This window comes from Lepidochelys kempii, chromosome 9, assembly GCF_965140265.1.
Source record: "Lepidochelys kempii isolate rLepKem1 chromosome 9, rLepKem1.hap2, whole genome shotgun sequence".
In the NCBI taxonomy this organism is placed as follows: domain Eukaryota; kingdom Metazoa; phylum Chordata; order Testudines; family Cheloniidae; genus Lepidochelys; species Lepidochelys kempii.
The window spans coordinates 55,385,100-55,411,251 of record NC_133264.1 but is presented as its reverse complement, the minus strand read 5'-3'; the positions used below and the strand labels follow the sequence as shown (position 1 = coordinate 55,411,251).

The following is a 26,152-nucleotide window of genomic DNA, read 5'->3' as shown; positions in this document are numbered from 1 at the left end:
GATATAAATATTGTTTATCCCTGAAGAAAACCTTTGATAAGGTTGTAATAATGAAGATCACTGGGGGGGGGGAGAGGAAGAAGAGAGAGAAAAAAGTAGTTTGCTGTAAAAAGTGACTCAGAGTGGCATAACAGCATTCTATGCTTCCTATGTCAATGACTTCCAGACCAAATTTGCATCATTTACAACTAGATAGGAAAGAAGTTCTCACGGAGATCTAGAAGTGAAGCTGTGTTCCTTTTGATTCATACATCATCACCAGTAATAAAGATTCCATTGGCCAAATTCTGCCATAGGTTACACCTACGCAACCCCACTGTCTTCAGTTGTCCACTGTCTACACTTGAGTGAAGGGGCAGGTTTGTATCCCTAAATGGTGCTCCTGTTGAAAAGAAAAGCATCCATACCTAGTATGAATGAATAGCCTAATCCTAACCAAGTAGCTTTATAAAGAAGTTCCCTTGCCATAGTAAGAAAGCTGACCAAAGAGTCTGAGATCAGGGTGAATTTATGAGACTGTTTAACCTGACTGGGCTTCTCTGTCAGAAGTCTGTTTATTGATTACTTTACTTTCTGGGCACGTTGACACTAAAATGATGTATCTATCAGCCTATAAGCAATGCAGTGTACTTCTTATAGTATCACTGAATGCTCCACAGAAAAGGCCAAGCAAAATAGGTTTGAAAAATGAAAGTAACGTATTGGTTTAGAAAGAGTTCTAAAGTGAGCAGGATAGATAAGAGCAACCCCCCCCCCCTGCAGAAAGAGAAACTGCAGCAGGTTGGAGAGTAGGTGGTCATGATTTACCTATGGTAAAGTGAGAGGAAGCACTGTGTAGTGGTCTGACTAAGTGGGGGATTTTTTTAGTGTTCTGCATTAATATGGCATGTGCCTCTTTCCCCTATGTGTTTAACGAGGTGGTGGGAGAGGGTGTTCGTTGTTGCAAAGGGCCAGGTGTGACTACACATAGCAGTCTGGACCCTGGACAACAGCCAGGACACTGTGGAATTTGGTAACCAGTGTGACCTAGAGTCCCACCCCATCTTGGGAGCTAGTCAGTTCTGGCCAGTGGGAGGACAAAGGGCTGAGGAGAGAGGGCCCCAATGATCTGACCAGCTGGTTCTGGCCAGTGGGAACAAAGGATAGAAGAGAGGGCCCTGGACGGGTGATCTGTTTGCCCAGGACTGAAGATAAAGGATGGAGGAGGGGCTGTTGGGAAGGTGATATATATAGGATGATCGACTGGAAGGACGTGGCTTCTGGACTAAGGCAAAGGGCAGCCTGAGCCACTTGGATGCTGGACAGACCCAGATGGACAGTGCTGGGACTTCCTAGGCTTGAGGGCCCTGAGAACTTTTTGTGCTGTGTCCAGACGTACAGTAAACCCTTCTGTTTTACGCTGGCAATCTAGAGATCGGGGTTGCATTGCTCCCTCTGAATGTGGAGGTCCTGGGGGCCCAGAGCAAATAGACTCCCTGAGGAGAGTCATGGAGACAGACAGGTGTGCTGAAGGCTCAGAGAGGTGAGGTTCCAGGAGGCGGTGGAGCTCAGGGCTTAACCCCCAAGAGAGAAAGTGACTCCCAACAAGTGCTGTCACACACTGAAGGGGGTTCCTCCCAGGGAATGTACAGAGCCGAGAGTGCATGGGTCCTGTGAGACTATGACAAGTGGTTAATGCAGAAGGCAAAGTCAGGAAACATGAACTCCATTTCCAACACTGCCATGTCTTGCTGTGTTGGCTTGGGAAAGGCTCAACATCTGTGTCTCAGTTTCACCAGCTATAAAAAGGAGAAGACAAGGATTATCTACCTCACAGATTGTGATTTAATTGCAGGTTGTACAGCACTCTGTTCTTTGGATGGAAGATACCATAGAAGAACAGTTATTATATGTGGCTAGAGAGAGAGAGAAAGCGGAGAGCTTGCAAAACCAAGCCCATTCTAAATGGATTTACAAAGCAAGAGAAAGCAGCAGGCGCTTGTGTGAGATAGTCCTGCTATTTAATGCAAGAGAGCAATCTGGCTGCTGTTTTGTATTAACCAAGGATTTGGGAAGACCAAAGCAGAAACTGCTAGAGTTAAAATGGGGTGTAATTAAATACAAGTAAGGATTTCAGCACAGGGATGACTCTCAAGTAGCGTTTTCTAGCAATATTCCAGAGATGTTAATAGGCAGACTTATGAATCAGGGAGATATGGAAAAAGATTGCCATGCCTAAGGAAAACTCCAGGATTCTGGTCTGTATTAAGGGGAAATGTTTGTCAAACATAAGGGACAAAGAAAGGAAGCATTCGTTTGTGGAAAGTTATATTGCTTCACTTTAAGTTAAGAGCTGATTGAGTCAAGAATGGGAGAAGAAGCTTTCAGAAAATGAGTCACATGAAGTCTAGATTTAAGTTTCAACTGGATAGGAGTAATGGCATAGGGTAGCAGGAAGGGGAAGAAAGTCACAGAAATTCAAGAAAATTGAAGTTTATGCTATTAAACTTCCCATTATGTTTGCTGTTTTCTGCAGATTACATTTTGCCCTTTAAAAAATACTGTTTTAGCTGTTCATCTTGCAAAGAGACCCTTTGTAATGGAGCTGCGCTATTGTTCTTCTTTCTGTTAAGCCAACACTGCAGAAAAACCATCTCCAGACAATAATTAGCAGAAAAGTGTGTTGCAAAGCGTAAATGGTGGCTTGCATTTTTAAGCAACAGTTCCCCAAGAAATTAATATTGGACTGATATCACAGAACAAAACATGATCTTTCTGCTCAACATCCACCACTTATTTCCACTTTCTCAGTTTCTGGGATAGTTTATTCATTAAGAATATAAGAGCGGCCATACTGGGTCAGACCAAAGGTACATCTAGCCCAGTATCCTGTCTTCCGATAGAGGCCGATGCCAGGTGCCCCAGAGGGAATGAACAGAACAGGCAATCAAGTGATACTTCCAAATGGGATTTGTATCTCATTCTGCATTGGCTGGTAGACTGACATTCCTTGTCCATTCAACCTTGCAGTGTTTCTTGTTTCCCAATTTCCCCTCCTCTAGCAATTGCAATTTAGAATGAACATGTGGCACTTTTTTGTATGCTGTTGCCAGAAGGTGCAGTAAATATCATGTAGCATGAGAATACTAGGGTCTCACAGCCTGTGCCTTTTCTTCTGGAGGCTATCTCCTAGCACAGATCTGGGGAGTGAAAAACAGGGTCCATATCTTAGCTTGGGGTCTCCCAATGTGCTGTCTGATACACATAATGTACAAGCACCCCTTGCTGATGCTTTACAGAGCAGACTGATCTAAAAGGACCAGTTTACAGCATTTTTAAAAGACCATAACACTCCCTCCCCCACTGACTTGATTTAGGTAAGTAATTATGAGCAACCACTGCAATAAACTGTGAAAGAGTAAAGAAAAATGTCAAGAGATTACAGAAAGACATCCCAGATGGACAAGGAGAAGGGAGCAAGGACAAAGAGTTAACTCCACAGTGGAAGGAACAGTAGAAAGCAACCCACTACAAAGGAGTGATTAGATAGGTATTGAGGATTTAAATGTGGAAATTGTGATTAGAGAGAGGCAAAGAGTCCTGTGGCACCTTATAGACTAACAGACGTATTGGAGCATAAGCTTTCATGGGTGAATACCCTCTTAATCGGATGCATGTAGTGGAAATTTCCAGAGGCAGGTATAAATATGCAAGCAAGAATCAGGCTAGGGATAACAAGGTTAGTTCAGTCAGGGAGGATGAGGCCCTCTTCTAGCAGTTGAGGTGTGAACACCAAGGGAAGAGAAACTGCTTTTGTAGTTGGCTAGCCATTCACAGTCTTTGTTTAATCCTGAGCTGATGGTGTCAAATTTGCAAATGAACTGAAGCTCATGGTTCAACCACCATTCCAGAGGACATGCTTATATGCTGATGATGGGTTCTGCTTGATAACGATCCAAAGCAGTGCGGACTGACTGACGCATGTTCATTTTCATCATTTGAGTCAGATACCATCAGCAGAAGGACAGGTTTCAGAGTAACAGCCGTGTTAGTCTGTATTCGCAAAAAGAAAAGGAGTACTTGTGGCACCTTAGAGACTAACCAATTTATTAGAACATAAGCTTTCGTGAGCTGCAGCTCACTTCATCAGATGCATATCGTGGAAACTGCAGCAGACTTTATATATACACAGAGAATATGAACCAATACCTCCTCCCACCCCACTGTCCTGCTGGTAATAGCTTATCTAAAGTGATCATCAGGTGGGCCATTTCCAGTACAAATCCAGGTTTTCTCACCCTCCACCCCCCCACACAAATTCACTCTCCTGCTGGTGATAGCCCATCCAAAGTGACAACTCTTTACACAATGTGCATGACAATCAAGTTGGGCTATTTCCTGCACAAATCCAGGTTTTCTCACATCCCCCCCACCCCCATACACACACAAACTCACTCTCCTGCTGGTAATAGCTCATCCAAACTGACCACTTTTCAAGTTTAAATCCAAGTTAAACCAGAACATCTGGGGGGGGGGGTAGGAAAAAACAAGAGGAAACAGGCTACCTTGCATAATGACTTAGCCACTCCAAGTCTCTATTTAAGCCTAAATTAATAGTATCCAATTTGCAAATGAATTCCAATTCAGCAGTTTCTCGCTGGAGTCTGGATTTGAAGTTTTTTTGTTTTAAGATAGCGACCTTCATGTCTGTGATCGCGTGACCAGAGAGATTGAAGTGTTCTCCGACTGGTTTATGAATGTTATAATTCTTGACATCTGATTTGTGTCCATTTATTCTTTTACGTAGAGACTGTCCAGTTTGACCAATGTACATGGCAGAGGGGCATTGCTGGCACATGATGGCATATATCACATTGGTGGATGTGCAGGTGAACGAGCCTCTGATAGTGTGGCTGATGTTATTAGGCCCTGTGATGGTGTCCCCTGAATAGATATGTGGACACAATTGGCAACGGGCTTTATTGCAACTTGGATTTAAACTTGGAGAGTGGTCAGTTTGGATGAGCTATTACCAGCAGGAGAGTGAGTTTGTGTGTGTATGGGGGTGGGGGGGATGTGAGAAAACCTGGATTTGTGCAGGAAATAGCCCAACTTGATTGTCATGCACATTGTGTAAAGAGTTGTCACTTTGGATGGGCTATCACCAGCAGGAGAGTGAATTTGTGGGGGGGGGGTGGAGGGTGAGAAAACCTGGATTTGTGCTGGAAATGTCCCACCTGATGATCACTTTAGATAAGCTATTACCAGCAGGACAGTGGGGTGGGAGGAGGTGTTGGTTCATATTCTCTGTGTATATATAAAGTCTGCTGCAGTTTCCACGATATGCATCTGATGAAGTGAGCTGTAGCTCACGAAAGCTTATGCTCTAATAAATTGGTTAGTCTCTAAGGTGCCACAAGTACTCCTTTTCCATCAGCAGAAGGTTGATTTTCTTTTTTTGTGTTTCAGGTTCTGTAGTTTCCACATCAGAGTGTTGCTCTTTTAAGACTTCTAAAAGCATGCTCCACATCTTGTCCCTCTCGGATTTTGGACAGCACTTCAGAGTCTTAAACCTTGGGTCGAGTGCTGTAGCTATTTTTAGAAATCTCACATCGGTACTTCTTTGCGTTTTGTCAAATCTACTGTGAAAGTGTTCTTAAAACGAACATGTGCTGGGTCATCATCCGAGACTGCTATGACATGAAATATATGCAGAATGCGGGTAAAACGGAGCAGGAGACATACAATTCTCCCTCCAAGGAGTACAATCACAAATTTAATTGACACATTTTTTAATGAGCATCATCAGCATGGAAGCATATCCTCTGGAATGGTGGCTGAAGCATGGAAGGGGCATATGAATGTTTAGCATATCTGGCTTGTAAACACCTTACAACGCCAGCTACAAAAGTGTCATGTGAACATCTGTTCTCACTTTCAGGTGACATTGTTGTGACGCTCTGTGCCTTGGGGGGATGCCCCACACCCCCATGTTCATCTTTATAAAATGATTGTGTGGTATCCAATGCAAAGTTTGTCATGTTGGGTGTTTTCGGAAGACTCATAATGCACTGAGCATGGTTATTATAGTGATGTTATAGTAATTGTTACAGTAATGTTATAGTAAGGTTATAGGTTATAATTTCATGTATATAATTATGAGGCTAAAAATGTATCCTCATGGCTTAAAGCAAGCCCATGCAAAAACTCTTGAAGAACAAAGAGGCAGTTCACACCTTGTCAGGGCATGGATGGGACAAACCCAGCCCAGCCTCACAGGAACAATGGACACTGGCTTAGGCAGCAACAAAAATAATCTGTTAGAGCCTTCAGGGAGTCACCCACTTCCTTTGGGCAGTTTGGGACTGTGATGAGGTAATGCTCACCTGACTCTGAAGGGGCGGAGTGGGGCAAAGCCAAGAGGAAAGAAAGGATATGATAAAAGGGAGAGACATTTTGCCATGCTCCCTCTCTTCCACCTACATCTACAGACACCACCACCACCAAGCAACTGAAATGCTGATCAAAGAGGAGAGCTGACTGAAAAGCCAGCCTGTGGTGAGAAGCATCTAGGTTTGTAAGGACATTGAAAGTGTTAAGATCAGCTTAGAATGCGTTTTGCTTTTATTTCATTTGACCAAATCTGATTTGTTATGCTTTGACTTATAATCATTTAAATCTACCTTTATAGTTAATAAATCTGTTTGTTTATTCTACCTGAAGCAGTGCATGTTGTTTGCAGTGTGTCAGAGACTCCCCTGGGGAGAACAAGCCTGGTACATATCAATTTCTTTGTTACATTGATGAAATTATATAAACTTGCAGCGACCAGCAGGCATAACTGAACACTGCAAGATGGAGGTTCCCAGGGTTGTGTCTGGGACTGGAGATATTGGCTAATGTCATTTGCTTGCAAGTAGCTGGGAGCAGCTTACATGCCAGAGGCTGTTCATGAACAGCCCAGGAGTGGGGATCCTCACAGCAGAGCGGGGTAAGGCTGGCTCCCAGAGTCAAGGATTGGAGGGGCCTAGCAGATCACCGGTCCAGATAACACCAGAGGGGAACGTGACAATTGTAAATAAGAAGCAGGCAGCAGTATCTCCCGTCAATGTAAACAAACTTGTTTGTCTTAGCAATTGGCAGAATAAGACGTAGGACTGAGTGGACTTGTAGGCTCTAAAGTTTTACACTGTTTTGTTTTTGAGTGCAGTTATGTAACCAAAAAAAAAAAATCTGCATTTGTAAATTACACTTTCACAATAAAGAGATTGCATTTCAGTACTTGTATGGGGTGAACTGAAAAATACTATTTCTTTTGTTTATCAATTTTACCATGCATATATTTTTAATAAAAAATAATAATATAAAGTGAGCACTATGCACTTTGTATTCTGTGTTGTAATTGAAATCAATATTGAATATGTAGAAAAACATCCACAAATATTTAATACATTTCAATTGGTATTCTATTATTATAAGTGCAATTAATCACGATTAATTTTTTGAGTTAATCCTGTGAGTTAACTGTGATTAATTGGCAGCCTTAATAATATTGTATCCAGTTTTGCCACTTCTTCAGATTTTGTTGCAAGTCTCAAAAATATTTGATGTTTTCCTTAAAGCCCCAGCTCCTGGAGTCATGTGATTACATGAGAACCTCAGCTGCTTGTGTTGTTAAGTTTCTGGCTGTCTTGGTTATAGAGAAAAGCTTGAAAGTATGAACTGTAAAAGCTCAAACATCAGAAGGCAGTTATAAGCACAATGTTGTCCTGCTCCATATATAGGGCTCCTCGGTGCAATACAAATAATAATAAACAACAGTCTCCTGGATGTGGTGTTCTGTCCCATTCAGTGGCACTGAGACACAAAGAGCAAGAGAGAGAAAAAGGAGTTTGCTCTACAGCCTTAGCTAACAAGCAGTTGGCTTTTAGCTCACGTAGTAAGCTCCAGAGGTTCCAGGTTCGATCCTGACGACCGGGGTCTGTCGACATTACACATGCACGAGGGGGCTCACTATATCCACAGACAAACACTAATTCCTAATCTCTACCAATCCAAAAAAGGGTTTCTCCATGTGTTAGATGCAGTTATATAATGGTACAGGGTGGATAAAAATCAATTATTTAAAAAAAAAAAGATTTTTTTAAATGTGAATGGGATTTTTTTGATAAAATGCTTTTTGAGGAAAAAAACCTATCTAAAGATAGTTTTAATTAAGATACATTGTAGCTCAACGATATCTCATCATGGAATAGGGATTATAAATTCTAATTCTATAGTATGAGACAATATATTCATGGAATGTTTAAGAAAAGTTTTGTAAATGAATTCTAATAGGGACCCAATCTTATGGAGTACCACAGGCTTCTGTATAGATTATTTAGGTTAATCTTTCTATCTACCCAGTGGGACTCAGTGCTCATTCTACAAGATACCATCAGAGATGCTTAGTTTTGCTGTTGAAGAAAAAATCCACAATACAAAACGTCGTTGTTTTAGTTAAATAAAACAATTTAAATGTCTGTCTGATGATGTTCTCCTCCTAATACAGCACGGCAAGAAAATCCTCCAAATATTAATGATTAACCTGTTGAATTGGAGATAGTTCACCTCCCAATGACTTCATAAATATCTGCTTCAGTTACCTTTGGGAAATGAAATAACCAAACAATCATTCATTTTCTGATACAGCTGTAAAACTAATCTGAAAAGTTTTCAAAATAAATCACTTTAAAAATGTATAGTGTGTACCTTCTAAAAATGAAACCTATGTCTATCTCTGAATTGTGAAGAATATGAATTAAGGTTATAACAACCAACAAGAATGCACTTTTATGTAGAAATCCATGATTAAATTGAGTCTTCCTGACTAGTGACTTAAATCAAATTTGATTTAAATCTAATCCACCCTGTTATGGCAATCTAAACTGGCAGTAAAGAAACCAGACTGACTCTCTCTCCCAAAGCTGCAAGGCCCCTCTAAGCTAGCTGTGGTGGAAGAGAGAAAGCTTTGAGTACAGCTAGTCACACTATTTGTTATCAATAACATTTGTTATGGATTGAGGTTAGTGACTCGTTCCTCATCTTCTTCAAATGTATGTATTCACCATACAAGTTGGAATTTATAAATAATTTTTCAGCTTGTGTTACTAACTGTTCACTTTGACTAGTCATTATTTCCGGTCACCCGCACAGCACTCTGTATTGCAGGGGTCTCAAACTCAATTTGCCTTAGGGCAAGTGCCAGTCCTCAAATCCTCCCAGCGGGCCAATAATGTCACTGAAGATGGTGTTCAGAAAAGAAAACATTTACACTGTATTTTTTATTTTGAATTTCTTAGAAATAATAAAGCTGTCATACAACTTTATACAATTCTTCACCTGCCAAAGAGTTTTTAGTGTTTGCCTGACATCAATTTGTTGATGTTTGGCCTCTGTGACTGCAGTTGAAACCTTCAGGATTGCAGCAAGGTGTGCATCAGATAGCTGTGTTCGGTATTTTGACTTGTTTATATTCATTATGGAAAAAAAATGATGCTGCCTCCATGGCTGACTCTGCCGGGCAACTAACGATGATATCTCTGTCCCTCTCCCCCAGCCAATGGGAGCTACGGGGGGCGGCGCCTACAACGGACATTGCGGCCAGCATGTCCCCACTGTGTCTCTCCTCCAGTCTCTACTCCACAGGCCGCAGTGGGGAGGTTCTCGGGCCGCAGATGCCCCACGGGCCGGGAGTTTGAGACCCCTGCTGTATTGTTTCTGCTCCCTGGTGGATAACTGAAACTTTTACTGCACTATGCATTGTGGGTTTTCAGACAACAGACAATCATTTTTTTTAAATTAAATACTCGGTAGCTGTCCTCATCCTTGTCACAGAATATCAGGGTTGGAAGGAACCTCAGGAGGTCATCTAGTCCAACCCCCTGCTCAGAGCAGGACCAATCCCCAACTAAATCATTTCAGCCAGGGCTTTGTCACACAGCCCAGTCAATGACAGCCCACTGCACTCAACACTTTAATCAGAAAATATTTATGAATCAGGTGTTTGTTTTTTTTTGTTTTTTTTTACTGTTTGGCCAGCTCTACTTTTAAGCAATGCACCAGTCCCTCCTCAGACTCGGAGATCCCCTCAAACACATGCCTCTACATAGTAACTGCTGAACTCTTAGTTGTGAGCCTGTAAGCATATGTAACAATAGGCCTAATGTAATTTGTACCTTAAATTTAAACATGCTATTTTCACTCTGCCAGGCCAGTGATATCCCCTTTCTCTGTGGCTTTTCGTTCAATAGTTGTTAAACAAGTTTGAGTCCAACTCTGTCTCTTACAAACAGAGATAAATACAAATCTGTACATAAGTGAGCAACTGAAACAATTAGGGCCTGATCTGAATAGGTGCAGAGCACCCCCAATTCCCTTTGAGGATAGCAGGGCTGGCTCAAAAAGGGTGTCCAGCCTGCAATCCCCCGGGGAGGGAGACGGACGGATAGACTCTCTCTCTCTCTTCTCCTTTGCGCTCCATACAGGACTGCCGCTGGGGCAAAGAGGAACACTGACAAATGCATTTAAGTAGTTCCTGGCACCTTCCTCTGTCCAGGTGTGCTCTGCTGCCCCAGTTAGGGCTTTCTCTGATCCCACCTCTGCAGCTGCTGCCTCACTGCTGCCTCTGTTAGGCCAATTCCTTCATCTGACTCCATCCCTTCCCTGCAACCTTATGTTACCTGCTGCATTCTCTCACCCTCCTCTCCTCATGCCCCCACAGCCTGTCCTTGCCATGCTGCTGCATCCTTGCCACATAGCCTCTCTTCTACCTAGAGCCTAAAATCAGGCTTGTCTTTAATTCATTGTAGAAGATGCATAGAATATACAGGTTTAATTCGAAGCACATGGGAGTGCATGGATGGTTATGTAGGAGGGGCCTCAATTGTGGGGAATTGCAGGTGGCCTGGAAGTGCTTGAACCAGCTCGAGCTAATGGATGTTGTGAATGCTCAGCCACCTGTCAGACACAGGCTTTTAATTAGAAGTTTCATACAAACCACTGCAAATTCTGTTAGAAAAGATGTGGAGAGACTGATATTAGCATAGGCCTCGCTCATGCAAGCTATTTACCCACACACCAAACCTACTCTGCCATTTGCTGAAAGCTGCTATGTGTGTTTGATGAAATCATGCCACTGGTCACATTAGTTCTATAAAAATAAGCTATTTCTACTTCACAAATATCGTTTACTATGTGAATATTCAAGATGGAGCCAAGCATCATCTTTCCTTTAAGTGTTTGATTACTGACATGCGTTTGAGATACCTGTGTCAATTTTGAGTGTGAAGGTACTATTACTGGGTAAAAAGAGAGTTGCAGAGAAACAATTCATAGAATATCAGGGTTGGAAGGGACCTCAGGAGGTCATCTAGTCCAACCCCCTGCTCAAAGCAGGACCAATCCCCAACTAAATCATCCCAGCCAGGGCTATAAGTCTACTACTTCAAGAAGAATCTGAGGTTGGTTTATAGCAAGTCTCCCTCCAAGACAATAATGACCAAAGAACTGACATGATTTCAACTCTTTCTTGTTAAGGTGTAGTGTTTAGTTACTGAGGAAATACCTTGCTAGATACATAGCTACTATGTAACAGCAGAATTTAGCTCGTGTATAAACAAGCCTAATTTCTGTGAATTTTGCATTCACTGATATTAAGTGCTGAAAGATGTGGACATGTGGTATACATATTGCTTCTGTGTATGTATGCTTCATTCTGACCACCACCTGCAAGACTTATAACATTCTTCCCCTAAGGGAGAGCAGAGCATCACTGGAAAACAAGTCCAGACATTGGACTTCTTACAACAGAGGGCAAAAATCTGGCCCTATTTCCACTTTTCACGCACAGATAACAAATCTGTTTTACTTTACAGTAATCCAGCAGCACTCTCTATCAAGAGATGTCCCCTCCACATTACCTCAGTATGAAACAATCAAGTAGGTGTATTTACACAAGGGGGGAGGGATAGCTCAGTGGTTTGAGCATTGGCCTGTTAAACCCAGGGTTGTGAGTTCAATCCTTAATGGGGCCATTTAGGGGTCATGGGCAAAAATTGGGGATTGGCCCTGCTTTGAGCAGGGGGTTGGACTAGATGACCTCCTGAGGTCCCTTCCAACCCTGATATTCTATGATTCTAAGTTTGATTTCTTTCAGCTACTGAACTAGTAGCCAAAATCCTCCTCCCCAGAACAATCTCTCCCCTGAAATTAACCTATAAACATCTTTCCCTTGGATTTCTTCTAGTGTTTCCTATTTTTGGAGATCTCCCAGCATCTTTCTCTTTCTACATTCAGTAACCCTCTAAGCTGGACATGGCTCCTTTCATCAGCCTTTGCTGTTGAATAAAGAGTGACAAATCACATGCTTCCACCAGAGGCAAAGCACGCTGCCTCAGCAATGTAATCAGTGTCTATGTATGCGGAGCGCGAGACCAATGTCAGCCCTACATGCTGCTGCTATTAGAACACAAGACCTAGTCCAGTGTTTCTCAAATGTGGCCACCATGGCCGCATGCGGCCACCAGAGGCTTTTCTTGCAGCCACAGCCTCCTGGGTGGTGACTGGAGGGGGGAGAGCAGTGGCCCTTCCTCCAGGGCCACCAGAAGTGGTTGGGTCCTGGCCCCATCTGGAGCCAGAAACACCGGAGGAGCAGGCAGCCGGTGTGAGTTCCCCACCTTCCTGGGGGCAGTAAGGCTCGGGCTTTCGGCTTCAGCCCTGGGGTGGTGGGTGGCAAGCTCCAACTGTGAGCATAGGTGCCGACTCTGTGGGTGCTCCGGGGCTGGAGCACCCATGGGGAAAAATTGCCCCACACCCCACCTTATCTCCGCCTCCTCTCCTGAGTGCACCTTCCCTGCTTCTCCTCCCAGCACTTGCCACCGCGAAACAGCTGTTTTGCAGCGTAACAACCTGTGGGAGGGAGGGGGAGGAGCAGGAACATGGCACACTAAGGGGAGGAGGTGGAGAAGAGGCAGGGCCAGGGCAGGGATTTGGAGAAGTAGTCCAATAGGGACGGGGGGGCGGAGTTGGGGCTGGAGTCCCATCCATTGCCCCTGGCCCCGCTGCCTCCCTATCCACCTCCCAATCTGGGGCTTAATTTGTCCCCCAGCTTGCTGGGGCTGAGTAATTCTGCTGTGAAAAAGTGATATTTGTATGTTTGTTAATATCACTTTTCACTGCTTCCCAGTTAGCCAGCAAGTCTGATTCTGTGAAAAATGCTATTAACAAACATATAAATATCACTTTTCACAGCAGCAGGCTTACTAGCTAGCAAGTCTAAAAAAAAAAAATACCAAAAAAGCAAAAGAAAATAAACACAAGACAAGAACATGCAAAGCATCTTATTTTTTGTTTCTATTCTGTTTAGGTCCAGTAAAGAATAGAAACAACTGTATTTTATTGTTATTATTGAGTTTGCAAAACAAAACAAAACACCCCACAACCCTACATAAATAAATTACAATGATTTGGACATGTATATGTGCATATTTATTTGTTTTTCCCTAACGTTAATTAAGTATTTTAGGAAAAACTGTCAGAGTGGCCACCAGCAAGAGTTGGTGGCCGCGCTCTGAAGCAATAAAAAAATTTGTTGTGAGAATTCCTGGCCTAGTCCCTCCATCACTGTCTGTTTGTGTGCCTTTCTGAGCTGTGCTGGTACCCCTGCAGGGTACAGCACAGTAACAATAGTTCTAGACTCTGCTTCTGCACAGGGACTTCTTCCCTAATCCAACAGTTGCTGGAAGGCCAATTACATGAGCCTAGTTAAGTGTCTCTTTGGTAAGAGCATTGCTAGGAAAATGATAATTACAACAGTAATTAGACAAGAGGAACGGGAGAGACTAAAGATTAGGACCATTTTGTTTTTTAAGAAGTTGAAGTTTTTAAAAGAGACACATTGATCTTCCTCTTCCCTCATGTATCTTGTCGCAGGAACTAAACTACTTATATTTCCCAATAATCAAATGAGCACACAATAAATTGTGACATATTTAAATCAAAAGTCTACCTGTGAACTCACTGCTGCAAGGCATTACTACATTAATACTATTTTGCACTTCCACATGTTTTTGATCAATGGATGAACAGTAGCTATCTTCACATCTTGAAAATTTACCTGACATGTACTACAAGTCAGAAGACTGAATTTACTAGCCAAAGACAAGAGGGTTCCCACCAGCAATGTCCAGAAATGAGTGTCTGATAAGAAACTCAACACCCTGCTACCTTCAGGTACGAGGAAGGATGTTGGCATTTCTATTATGCTGCTTAAGGCAATTCCAGAATCTGTGTTGCTGGAGAGAAACTTCACAGAAGGCCTGGGTTCCTGTGTTAAGTAAAAAGAGCAGCCTCTTCAGGTTTAATGGAAAGCAAAAATTCTTATTGTAGACAAACACAAAACAAAACCTATCACAGACTGGCCACATTGTCTTCATGCAACTTAAATCCTTAAACACACACAAATCCTCCAACAATCCAGAACTTTCCAAAAGCATAGAAATGATCTAAGTAGGGAAGATTTTATTTCTCTAGTACTGTCTCCCATTTATAGATAGCAATAGATTTCTTTCACCTGAAACACAGCTCTTTAAGTGCTGTCTCACTAGAGTCACAATATGCGAGCTGTGGGGCACTGACTCATAAGTGCAGTGAAAGGAAACAGGAAAAAAAAATAGAGTAAGGGAGTTTTAATTTAAGATCCTTTGGGAAACATATTAGTTTAAGTTACAAAAGCAACTTCAAAAGAAACAAGCCTTCCTTTAAGGCAGTAGTTCTCAAACATTTGTACTGGTGACCCCTTTCACATAGGAAGTCTCTAAGTGCGACCCCCCCCTTAAATATATAAAAAAGTGTTTTTAATTTTTAACACCATTATAAATGCTGGAGGCAAAGCGGCGTTTGGGGTGGAGACTGATAGCTCACGAACCCCCAATACCCTTGCGACCCCCTGAAGGGTCCCAATCCCCAGTTTGAGAACCCCTGACCTGGGATATTCTATCTACTACCCAACATCCATAAACCTGGAAATCCTGGGCGCCCCATCATCTCAGGCATTGGCACCCTGACAGCAGGATTGTCTGGCTATGTATACTCCCTCCTCAGGCCCTACGCTACCAGCACTCCCAGCTACCTTCGAGACACCACTGACTTCCTGAGGAAACTTCAATCCATCGGTGATCTTCCTGATAACACCATCCTGGCCACTATGGATGTAGAAGCCCTCTACACCAACATTCCACACAAAGATGGACTACAAGCCGTCAGGAACACTATCCCCGATAATGTCACAGCTAACCTGGTGGCTGAACTTTGTGACTTTGTCCTTACCCATAACTATTTCACATTTGGGGACAATGTATACCTTCAGATCAGCGGCACTGCTATGGGTACCCGCATGGCCCCACAGTATGCCAACATTTTTATGGCTGATTTAGAACAACGCTTCCTCAGCTCTCGTCCCCTAAAGCCCCTACTCTACTTGCGCTATATTGATGACATCTTCATCATCTGGACCCATGGAAAAGAAGCCCTTGAGGAATTCCACCATGATTTCAACAATTTCCATCTCACCACCAACCTCAGCCTGGTCCAGTCCACACAAGAGATCCACTTCCTGGACACTACAGTGCTAATAAACAATGGTCACATAAACACCACCCTATACCGGAAACCTACTGACCGCTATTCCTACCTGCATGCCTCCAGCTTTCACCCTGACCACACCACACGATCCATCGTCTACAGCCAAGCTCTGCGATACAGCCGCATTTGCTCCAACCCCTCAGACAGAGACAAACACCTACAAGATCTCTGTCAAGCTTTCTTACAACTACAATACTCACCTGCAGAAGTAAAGAAACAGATTGATAGAGCCAGAAGAGTTCCCAGAAGTTACCTACTACAGGACAGGCCTAACAAAGAAAATAACAGAACGCCACTAGCCGTCACCTTCAGCCCCCAACTAAAACCCCTCCAACGCATTATTAAGGATCTACAACCTATCCTAAAGGATGACCCAACACTCTCACAAATCTTGGGAGACAGGCCAGTCCTTGTCTACAGACAGCCCCGCAACCTGAAGCAAATACTCACCAACAACCACATACCACACAACAGAACCACTAACCCAGGAACTTATCCTTGCAACAAAGCCCGTTGCCAACTGTGTCCACATATCTATTCAGGGGACACCATCACAGGGCCTAATAACATCAGCCACACTATCAGAGGCTCGTATACCTGCACATCCACCAATGTGATATATGCCATCATGTGCCAGCAATGCCCCTCTGCCATGTACATTGGTCAAACTGGACAGTCTCTACGTAAAAGAATAAATGGACACAAATCAGATGTCAAGAATTATAACATTCATAAACCAGTCGGAGAACACTTCAATCTCTCTGGTCACTCAATCACAGACATGATGGTTGCTATCTTAAAACAAAAAAACTTCAAATCCAGACTCCAGCGAGAAACTGCTGAATTGGAATTCATTTGCAAATTGGATACTATTAATTTAGGCTTAAATAGAGACTGGGAGTGGCTAAGTCATTATGCAAGGTAGCCTATTTCCTCTTGTTTTTTCCTACCCCCCCCCCCCCAGATGTTCTGGTTTAACTTGGATTTAAACTTGGAGAGTGGTCAGTTTGGATGAGCTATTACCAGCAGGAGAGTGAGTTTGTGTGTGTGGTTTTTGGGAGGGGGGTGAGAACCTGGATTTGTGCAGGAAATGGCCCAACTTTATTATCATGCACATTGTGTAAAGAGTTGTCACTTTGGATGGGCTATCACCAGCAGGAGAGTGAATTTGTGGAGGGTGAGAAAACCTGGATTTGTGCTGGAAATGGCCCACCTGATGATCACTTTAGATAAGCTATTACCAGCTGGACAATGGGGTGGGAGGAGGTATTTTTTCATATTCTCTGTGTATATATAAAGTCTGCTGCAGTTTCCACGGCATGCATCTGATGAAGTGAGCTGTAGCTCACGAAAGCTTATGCTCAAATAAATTGGTTAGTCTCTAAGGTGCCACAAGTACTCCTTTTCTTTTTGCTTTAAGGCAAAGAGGCTGATAAATCAAACCCTTAACGGAAGTCTTCCCACTGTAGGTCCCAGTCCAGGATGAATTCCTAACCCACACTAAGCTTCTAAAACTAGGATAGAGAGCTGAACTGGAGAGAGCTCTCTAAAGCTAGAGCAAGCACAGAAGCTATGTTAAATTCCCAGGGTAGAGAAAGTTTTTAGGCTATACTTGTAAACTAAAATAAACCTCTGAGTTATGAACCTCTAAAGTTTAATCCGACAAAGTTCCCAAAGTAAAATGCACTGCTTTTCAATCCTGGAGATCAATTTGATAAATCCCTTAACTCTGCCCTTTATAAATTCTGGCCAGTCAGTCCCCTGTATCTGACTCAAAATGGAGTCTCACAGCCAGTAATAAACAGTGTCTCCCAACATTAAAGAAAGTTCCACTAACATGTTACCTTAAAATACCTACTCTATTATTTCAGGGTAAGAACAGTTAGGAGGACGAACAGAGATGCTACCTTTACAGCATACATCCTGCAACTGAATTCTACTTTCCTATCTTTTTTGGGGACTTGGTAAGGTATTTTAATATAAATAACAACACTCATCTAACTATTTCACAGCTCTAGTCCTGGGTCTGTATGCTGTCTGTGACAGACTATTGGATAAATAGTTCTTATCCAAACTAGGCTCACTACTTCCTGGCTAGATGTGTCTTCCTCAGATGACTAAAAACTTTGCTGGGATTTAAGTTAATGCCCCAGGCCACTGTTAAGATTGCTGGGGCTCTCTTATAGGGTTGCTACTAGGTGGGATGTATCATGACCATGGGGTCCTCTACAGGGGGTCCTAAAAGGCCTGTACTTCTTGACATGGTGCTTTCCCTGGACTTCAGTATCCATATTCACAGCTTGCATATGCATAAACCAAGGCCTGATCTAAGCAGTTTTTGTACCAGTATAACTGTTTTTGTTAGTGCTGTGACTTTTTTCTTCCAAAATAACTACTGATATAAAGATGCCTTATACCAGTTTACCACATTCCCATACCATAAGGGAAATAAACTATACTGGTACAACTACATCCACACTGGGTGGGAGGTGGCTTACCACTTTAGTTATGCTGGTACAGTACAACTTTAGATCACAGTATACATCAGTAGCAGATTTCAGAGTAACAGCCGTGTTAGTCTGTATTCGCAAAAAGAAAAGGAGTTGGTTAGTCTCTAAGGTGCCACAAGTACTCCACATCAGTAGCAGAGTAAGAGATAGAACCCAAGTTCACCCACTTCCTCTTCTAAACCCTACCATAGTGTCTGTATTAAATAGCATAATGAGTACCTCACTAGATATGTGACTAAGAAGAATATCTGCAGTTCTACTAGCTGAATTGCTACTACTACAATTACCATTTCTGATGCTTTGGGCATATACTTATCAGATGTTGGGATCAAGGAGGAATTCCCTCTCCCTCTCATGGTTAATATTACAATGGGGGCTAGAAGCCTCAGCTATGATTAGGGTTGCCAACTTTCTAATCCCCACAAAACTGAACACCTTAGTCCTGCCTCTTCCCCGAGGCCATGCCCCCCGCCCCTTCCTTGAGGCCCTGCTCCCCACTTACTTCATTCCTCCTCCCTCGGTGGCTCACTCTCTCCCACCCTCGCTCACTTTCACTGGGTGCGGCAGGGGGTTGAGATCCAGGAGAGGGTGCAGGCTCTAACTGGGGATGAGGGCTCTGGGTTGGGGCCAAAAATGAGGGGTTCAGGGTGCAGGAGGGGGCTCCAGGCTGGGGTAAGGGTGTGGGAGGGGGTGAAGGCTTCAGCTGGGGGTGCGGGAGGGGGCTGTGGGTTGAGGCAGGGGGTTGGGTTGCAGGGGGGTGAGGTCTCTGGCTGGGGGTGTAGGCTCTGGGGTGGGGCCAGGGATGAGGGGCTTGGAGTGCAGGAGGGGGCTCCAGACTGTGGGGTAGGGCAGAGGGGTTAAGGGTGTGCGAGGGGGTTCTGGGCTCAAGGTTGGGGTGTACAGGGGTGAGGGCTCCATCTGGGGGTGCAGGCTTTGGGGTGGAGCCAGGGATGAAGGGTTTGGGGTGCAGGAGGGGGCTCAGGGTTTGGGGGGGTTGGGGCATAGGCTTACCTGTGGCAGCTCCCGATCAGCGATGCAGGGGCAAGGCTAAGGCAGGCTTCCTGCATGTCCTGGCACCGTGGACTGTGCTGCGCCCTGGAAGCGGCCGGCAGGTTCGACTCCTAGCCGGAGGTGCGGCAGGAGGCTCTGTGCCCCGTTGCTCTTGCCCGCTGGCACCACCCCCCAGCTCCCATTGGCTGCAGTTCCTGGCCAATGAGAGTGCAGAGCCAGTGCTTGGGGTGGGGGTGGGGGTAGCGTGCGGAGCCCCACGGCCCCCCCACCTAAGAGTCGGACCTTCTGGCCGCTTCCAGGGCACAGCGCAGTGCCAGGACAGGTAGGGGCTAGCCTGTCTTAGCTCCACAGCACTGCTGACCTGACTTTTAACAGCCCAGTCGGTGATGCTGACTGGAGCTGCCAGGGTCCCTTTTCAACCTGGTGTTCTAGTCGAAAACCAGACACCTGGTCACCTAGCTATGATCTTGAGCTCTATTGTGTTAGAGACTGTTTATACACATAGTTATAGACACTCTCTTCCAAAGAGCTTACAATCTAGACAACGCAGATAAAGAGTGGGAGAAGATAGGTGACTTGCCCAACATAACTGACAGATTCAGTCACAGAGACCCCCTTGAGACTGTCACCTGACATGCTGAAACTACCTCTTAGCCCGTTTTCCCTGGCAGCTTGGGACTCCAGAACCCTGTCTTGTTGAGCCAGACATGCTACTCCGTTGCAACACAGACCCAGGTTCTGAACCATGCCCCCAAAGCTGCAGGCTTTAACCAAAAACTGCTCAGCAGGTTTCCTATCTCCAGCACCCAGACACTCAGCTCCCAATGGGATCCAAACCCCAAATAAATCCATTTGGATTCAAGTGAGCTGTAGCTCACGAAAGCTCATGCTCAAATAAATTGGTTAGTCTCTAAGGTGCCACAAGTATTCCTTTTCTTTTTGCGAATACAGACTAACAAAGCTGTTACTCTGAAGTGTGTATGGTAACACCCATTGTTTCATGTTCTCTGTGTATATAAAATCTCCCCACTGGATTTTCTACTGTATGCATCCAATGAAGTGAGCTGCAGCTCATGAAAGCTTATGCTCAAATAAATTTGTTAGTCTCTAAGGTGCCACAAGTCCTCCTTTTCTTTTTGCAGATACAGAATAACACAGCTGCTACTCTGAAACCTGTCATTATGCAAGATTTGTAATGATACCTTACAAGAGACCTTTTGCATAAAGCATATTCCAGTTACATTATATTCACACTCAGGATAGCATATTTCCATAAATCATATAGAATGCAACGTCACAGTCACACTGCAGCTCAGTGAGAGAGCCAGGAATAGGGCCCATGACTCTTGACTCCCAGTCCAATACCCTGTTCATTAGACCACCTGCTTCTATAAAGGATAGTCTTGCACACTTAGCTGTTCAATAGGGTTTTACTCCTACCTCTGAAATGTCACTCACAAGCCATGTTTTAACTTAGTTCATAGACTTTAAGGCCATTATGATCATCTAGTCTGACCTGCAGGCCACAAAACCTCGCTCACCCACTCCTAGATTCCTAACCTCTAGATGAGTTACTGAGGTCTTAAAATCATGATTTAAAGACTTCAAGTAACAGAGAATCCACCATTTACACTAGTTTAAACCTGCAAGTTACCGGTGCCCCACACTGCAGAGGAAAGTGAAAACCCCCCAGGGTGTCTGCCAATCTGACTTGGGGAGAAATTCCTTCCTGACTCCAAATATGATGGACCCTGAGCATTTCGGCAAGGCCCAACAATCAGACATCAGAGAAAGAATTTTCTGTAGTAAGTCAGAACCCTCCCATTCTAGTGTCCCATCACTGGCCACTAGAGATATTTGCTACTAGCAGTCACAGATCAGCTACATGCCATTGTAGGCAGTCTCATCATATCATCCCCCCCGTAAACTTATCAAAATCAGTTTTGAAGCCAGTTAGGTTTTTACTCCCACCACTCCCCTTGAAAGGCTGTTCCAGCTCCTCTGATGGTTAAAAACTTTTGTCCAATTTCAAGCCTAAATTTGTTGATGGTCATTTTATAACCCTTTGTTCTTGTGTCCACATTGGTGTTTAACTTAACTCCTCTCCCTGCCTGGTATTTAACCCTCTGATGTGTTTATAGAGAGCAATCATATCATCCCCAGCCTTCATTTGGTTAGGCTAATTAAGTCAAGTTCCTCGAGTTTCCTCTCGTAAGGTAGGTTTTCCATTCCTCTGATCATCCTAGTAGCACTTCTCTGCAACTGTTCCAGTTGAATTAATCTTTCTTTAACATGGGAGACCAGAATTGCACACAGTATTCTAGATAAGTCTCACCAGTGCCTTGTATAATGGTAATAACACTTCCCTATCTCTACTGGACATACCCATTAGCCTTTTTCATGGCCGCATCAGATTGGCAGCTCATAGTCATCCTTTGATTAACCAATACACCCAGGTCTTTCTCCTCTGTGGCTTCCAATGGGATAAGTCCCCAATTTAAAGCAAAAATTCTTCTTGTTAGTCCTTAAGTGCATGACTTTGTACTATTAAATTGCATCTTATTTCTATTACTCCAGTTTTCAAGGTCATCCAGATCTTCTAGTATTGTATTCTGATCCTCCTCTGTATTGGCAATACCTCACCAACTTTGTGTCACCCACAAATGTTATTAGCGCACTCCCACTTTGTGTGTCAAGGTCATTAATAAAAGTGTTAAATAAGATTGGTCCCAAGACTGATCTCTGAGGAACTCCACTAGTAATCTCCCTCCAGCCTGACAGTTCACCTTTCAGCATGACCCACTGTAGTGTCCCCTTTAACCAGTTCCTTATCTACCTTAAAATTCTCATATTAATCCCCATCTTCTCCAATTTAAATAATAATTTTCTCATGTGGAACTATGTCAAATACCTTAGTGAAATCCAAGTAGATTAGATCTACAGCATTTCCTTTGTCTAAAATAATCAGTTATCTTCTCAAAGGAGAAGATCAGGTTAGTATGGCATGATCTACTTTTTGTGAAACCATATTGTATTTTTATCCCAATAACTGTCTACCTTTATGTCCGTGAGTACTTTCTATTTCAAAATTTGTTCTTAGACTTTACATAAGGCACCCCCGTCATCGGCAGCCAGGATTGAACCTGGGACTTCTGAAGCTTGTGTATGAGCCTCTGCTGCATGAGCTAAAAGCCACATGCCTCTTAACCAAGACTGTAGAAGACACATCAATCTCTAGGTGGTCTAGGTGTCACTAAAGCGGGATAAAGTGCCGCACCAAACAGGCATGAGTTACACTTACATACAACTGAGATTAAACTAATAGGCCTGTAATTTCCCTGATCACTTTTTCCCCTCTCTTAAAAATAGGTATTAGATAAGCCTCCAATCACAAGGTACGACCCAAAGTTTACAGATTTGTTAAAAATCCTTGCTATTGGGCTTGCAGTTTCATGTACCAGTTCCTTTAATATTCTTGGGTGGATATTAAATGGGCCCCCCGATTTAGTTCCATTGAGCTGTTTTAAGTTTGACTTCCACCTTGCATGTGATAATTTCTACTTCCGTATCCTCATTTCCACTAGCCAGCCTGCCAGTACCGCAAAGCTTCTCATTACTTTGCCTCCATTTTTAATAAAGGTATTTGTTTAGGTGTTGGGCCATCCCTAAATTATCCTCAATGCTTAGCGGTTCCACTTCCTTTTACTATTGGTTTTAATTTCCCTTGCAAGGTCCAATTCTGTTTGGCTTTTGAAAGTTCACTTTTCCCCTTCGCTTTCTGACCTCCAAGAGATAGCTTTCCTTGTTGATCCATCCCATCTTCCATTCTTTGTAGGCTCTCTTAATCACCTGTTTGAGATGCTTGCTCTTCCAGCTTGGTCTGCAACATTTACCTATACATTTTTTCCACCACCTGGGATGCAGGCTTCAGATAGCCTTTGCAACTTTGACTTAAAAAAAAAAAAAAAGAGTACTTGTGGCACCTTAGAGACTAACAAATTTAGTATTCCTTTTCTTTTTGCGAATACAGACTAACACGGCTGCTACTCTGAAATTTGACTTAAAAGTAATTCCAAGCCTCCTCCACATTCAGATCCTTGAGTTCTTGAGCCCAGTCCACTTTCCTAACTAATTCCCTTAATCTTTTTAAGTTTGCCCTTTTGAAATCAAGGACCCTAGTTGTAGATCTATTTTTGTTTATCTTTCCATTTAGTTTAAACTGAATTAGTTCATGACCACTTTAACCATGGTTGTCCCCTACAACCAATTCTTCTATGACATCCTCACTACTCACCAATACCAAATCTAAAATGGCATCACCTCCTGTAGATTCAGCAACTATTTGGTGAAGAAATCGGTCAGTTATCACCGCCATAGATGCTGATTAGCAGGTGCTTAACACACACTGGCAGCCAGCTCCTCCCTTCCCCCAGCGCCTCCCGCCCACCGGTGACCCCACCAATCAACTCCTCCCCCTCCCTACCAGCACACCTACCACCTACCTACCACACACTGCAATCAGCTGTTTCATGGTGTGCAGGAGGCTCTGGGAGGAGTAGGGACAAGGTGCACTCAGGGGAGGGGGCAGAACTGGGTGGGAAGAGGTAGGGTGGGGGCAGGGACTTGGGAGAAGGGATGGGGTGGGGTCAGAAAGAGGCGAAACAGGGTGGGGGCTTGGGGGAAGGAAGCAGGTGGGAGCTTGAGCACCCCTAGGCCCAGAGGAAGCCAGCGCCTACGATCACATCCAGGAAAATGTGGGCCTTATTATTATTAGTAGCACTTGCCCTCCAATCTATATCTGGGAAGTTAAAGCCTCTCATAATCACACAATTTCCAGAAGGTTTTTATTGTATTAAAAATATTAAAGAGGTCTCTATCCATATCTAGATTGGATCATGGGGGTCTGTAGCATACCCCAAGCACTATCACAGGGGAGCCTCTGGTAGCTTTCTTCCCCAATGTAATTTGGTCTCAAACAGACCGTGTTATCCATTCCCATCACTTCTAAATTTCTTTACAGTCTACCTCATCATTAACATACAATGCTACTCCATCACCTTTACTTCTGTTTTTCCTGAATAGCATATACCCTTCAATACCTGTACTCCAGTCATGGCTACTATTCCACCATGTTTCTGTTATCCCTATAATATCTGGTTTCATCTTCCAGCACCAGTAGTTCTTGTTCCTCCATTTTGTTACCCAGGCTCCTTGCATTGATGTACAGACATCTTAGTTGTTCCTGCTTGGCTTCAACCAAATTCTTCACCTGCTTAGATACAGTCATTCTATTGCCAGTATTGCAGTCTGGCTTCAATGGTAACGGCACTATCTTTCCTCTTAATGTCCATTCTCCTACCCACTGCTGTTAGTTTCTCCATTGCAATATTCTCTCTTTCTTGATTTTTTCCTCCCGGTCAATATTCAAATTAGGCATGGAGATTACATGAGTATATCTCCCAACCATCTCCCAGATTCCTAGTTTAAAGCTCTTTTGATCAGCTGTGCCAACCTCCATCAAAGTCTATTTCCCTCACTACTCAGGTGGAGTCAATCCGATGAGAACAGTCCTGTGTCCATGAATCCTCCCAGTGGTTGAACATCCCAAAGTCCTCCACTGCCCGAGCCATCTGTTGATCATCATAATCTTGTCTCACCTTTGTTCTCCTCCTCTAAGGACAGGTAGAATCCCACTGAAGATCACTTAAGTCTTCACTTCTTTAAGAATCTTCCCCAGCCTGGCACTGTCTCCACTGATGCGTTCTACTGAGAATCTAGCAGTATCATGTGTTCCCATGCAAAGGTCAATGAGTGAATTATTTCCTGCTCCTATTAGTATATTCTCCAGCCTCAGGTCCACATCCCACATCTTAGCTCCCTGCAGACAGCACACCTTTCTGTTCTCTGGATCAGCTCTGGTGCCAGGTCTGTCCTTCTTAGTAGGGGGTCACCAATGATGTAGACCCACTTCATCCGGGTATTGGTGCAATTCTCTGGCCCGCCTCCTGTTCTTTCTGGCTGCAAGTCCTCTGGTCTTTGTTCTCTCTTGCAATCTTCTATGAGTTAGTCTCTATCCTCCAGTGGCTCCCAACTCCGCCTATCTTCATTGACGCTTCCCCTCTTCTTCTAGGACTAGTTGTCCTTCTCTTCTTCCTTGCCCTCCCACTTTCTGTTACTGCCTGCTGTGGCCCTTCTTCATTTTCCAGATCAGCAAACCTGTACCTGAGCTCTATTTCTCTTTGAATAGCCTTCTTTTAACAAAGATGTAAAATGGTATTTAAATTGTTTTATGTGAATAGATTCTGGATTAGATAAGCATGTGGTGGAAGGTGCTAAATGATCTGTGTTGGTCACAGGGCTTTTGTCTGAGGGTGGGAGGTTGTGGAGCAGATGGCAGATGTGCCTCAAGACAATAGTAATGGAAATGACAATTCTAATACCAAATCAGAAGTTTAGTGGAATAAGATCTTCACCCAACTTACTAAAACATAAGTAATAAAACCCACAAGAAGCAACCCCTAACATGTACAGCATCAATCAAGCATGTTGAGTCGCTCATAGTATAAACCTCTGGGGGCTTAGAACGTGTCTTTAACCTCTGGCTACAGTGCTATGCATATCTGTGGACACATACCCAAGCACTAAATAATAAATGCAATGAGTTGGAGGGTTTTGCCCCTGTTCCCAAGGGACAGGTGTTGACATGACTAAAGCCACTAGCACAAGTTTCTTTGTTTCCTGTTTCAGCGGAAAGGAGATTGAACTACCCTTTCCAGGTCTGATTCCCTCAAGGCTAGAGAGGGAGAGGGACAGGGGCAGGACATCATGGGGGAAGCTTATGCTGCAGCTAGGTGCTAGGGAGTAGAGAATTTAGAGAATCTCTAAGGCTGCCTTTGCTGCAGGGGACGGGAGAAGTTAAACTCCAAGCCCCAGTGTAATAATTTTCCAAGGGAATGCAAAGGCAGGCCCAA

At 43.7% G+C, this 26,152-nt stretch overlaps 1 protein-coding gene across 1 annotated transcript in view; it reads right to left on the bottom strand.

Moving 5' to 3' along the window:
- Positions 1-26,152, bottom strand: part of HDLBP (high density lipoprotein binding protein) — a 91,406-nt gene that overhangs the window by 64,342 nt on the left and 912 nt on the right. The gene's annotated exons all lie outside the window — the stretch shown is intronic.